The following is a 2,654-nucleotide window of genomic DNA, read 5'->3' on the forward strand; positions in this document are numbered from 1 at the left end:
GTGTTAAAAGAAGATAAACTATAACTGATTTTAAAATCGAATGGCTTACTAAAATAGTTGAAAGAGACAAACAGTTAAAAAAAAAAAAAAAAAAAAAAAAAAAAAAAAAAAAAAAAAAAGAAAGAAAGAAAAATTACGAATTCCATTCCGAGAAATATTTTTATACGATGGAGAAAACTGAGTTATTTGTATTTACTGCCGTGATGAAAATGGAAATAATAATTTTGTTAGTGGAAAAAATAGATAGATAATTGGAAACTGGATTCTTTAAAACGACATTTAACTAGTAAATCTCATGTGGACAATAAAAAAGTTAAGAGCGGCAACAGAAACAACTGTTTCGGACACAAACAACTGTTTCGGATACAAACAACTGTTTCGGACAATTTTTCTGCCTGGTTTACTATTGAAAGAAAGACGCGCGATTTTTTCCTTCCTTTCGAAAAAAATTGCAAGTTGTTCATTTTCAACCAAGCACCTATCGGCTTCGAATGCGATTAGCTTGTTTGTAATGGAGAACCAGTTTTCCCTGTGTTAACCCCAAGGTGATCTGTGGTGATTAGCTGTTGTGACAAAGTAGAAAAATTGTTGTTCTTCCGAAACGAACGGATGTGTGATAACCGCCTTACATTTCATTCATTCGTCCAACCTTAATCTACGTTGTGCCAGCTTGGGCAGCAGCTAACAAAACGGAAAGATTAAAAATAAATGTTCAGAACAAAATTCTACACACCATTGTGAATGCTCTATGGTTTATAAGGAATACCCAAATACACGCTGATTTAGGAATTGAACTAATTCATAACCAAATTTTAATAACAGCGCACAACGTTTCTGAATCAATGAAAAACTCGCCTTCCGTAACAACAACCAGAAACATCATTGAATACGATCCAACGGTGGAGAATGTAGTTAAAAGACTGAAATCCGTACATCACAATGCATTATGGTAGTAGCTATATATACTGTATATATTTCATCTTTATATTTTCACAATTGGTTTGTATCCTGGCAAAGCCGGGTTTAGTTGGACTTTGACTTCCTGTAAAGAGAGTTATGGACCTTACCTGGTATTTCATATTTTATTTATTTCCTTTTTACTTATATTTAATCGCATTTACTTAAGATCGAATTTTTATTTTATAATATTACCTACTATTTTCAAGCATCAAATTAATCTCAGTGTTTAACTACATTCCCACGTGACCATCATCATCCAATAAATAAGCTTTCATTTCAAACGTACGGGCTTGGGTCTTAGTCTTTACGTGACATCCCTCTCAAGGTATTAGTTTTTCACTACTGAGTTCATTCAGAGCACAAGCCCATTAGAAATGAGAACGGTTTCGCCTACACAGACGAGGAGAAATCCGAACTCTTCGCTAATCAATTGGCCGAACAATTCGTTCCAAACTCCTTCCCTATTAACCATGAATCTGATCTGCAAATAACTAATTACGTATATAGACCTAGTGCTATGAACGTCGCAAATATGGCCACTCCTCATGAAGTAAATAAAATCATCAGATATCTCCCCTCCAAAAAGCTATGCTTAGGTAGCGATGTTTAGGTAGCTACCTCCAGGTAGCGATGCAGTCAGCAATCAGATGTTCAAGAACGTTCCGTTCAAAACTCTCTGCAAATTCCCCCCCAAAAAGCTATGCTTAGGTAGCGATGTTTAGGTAGCTACCTCCAGGTTGCGATGCAGTCAGCAATCAGATGTTCAAGAACGTGCCGTTCAAAACTCTCTGCAAATTCAAATTCACGTGTATTTTTAATGCCTGTTTCTACAATCAGTACTTTCCACAAGCGTGGAAACATGCAAATATCTTTCTCATTCCGAAACCAGGAAAGGAGCATGAAAATCCGGCAGACGTACAGGCCCATTAGCCTACTGTCATCTATCAGGAAAATTTTAGAAAGACTCATATATAATAGGTTTATAAGGATCAGCAACCTCCAATGTTTAGAGGTTCATCAGCACGGATTCAGGAAAAAACTCTCTAAGTTTACAGCTCGTTTGCCTCAGTGAATTCTTAAGCTCGGCGATCCACAATAAAATGAGTGTCTATACTGATGCTAGACGTGGCAAAAGCTTTTGACCGTGTCTGGCATCCAGGTCTGCTCTACAAATTTATCATACTCGACCAGCTTCGTGAACTGGTTTTGCTCATAAACTCTTTTCTCAAAAAGCGCACTTTCACTAACAAACATGGAAAGGCGATTTCTACTGTAAAGAATATCCTACCTGGTATTACGGAAGGTAGCAACCTCGGACCTTTATTTTACATACGTTAATGATTTCCACAGCTTTCCAGATGACGTTAACATTCTCCTAGGCAGATACGCCGATGACACGGCAAATATTTTCAAATCACGTCGATCGGACAATGCTCTCGCCAGGCTGCAAGATAAAATTCCAGCCATAGAAAAATGGTGCTGTTTTTGGAAAACCAGCATTCAGCCCACAAAATCTAAAATTCTTCTGATCAGGATGCATCGTAGACTCGACCAAATTAAAGCTCAAGTCACCCTTTTTGGCTTTCCAATCCCAAGGGGCAATAAAGCAGGCTACCTCGAAGTTATCTTTAATAGTAATTTCTCATGTAACAATCAAATAACCCAAGCATGTGGAAAGGTCTACAAAATTATGT

This window comes from Stegodyphus dumicola, chromosome 7, assembly GCF_044657685.1.
Source record: "Stegodyphus dumicola isolate Sdum_Otavi_A_Nest chromosome 7, ASM4465768v1".
Taxonomy (NCBI): Eukaryota; Metazoa; Arthropoda; class Arachnida; order Araneae; family Eresidae; genus Stegodyphus; species Stegodyphus dumicola.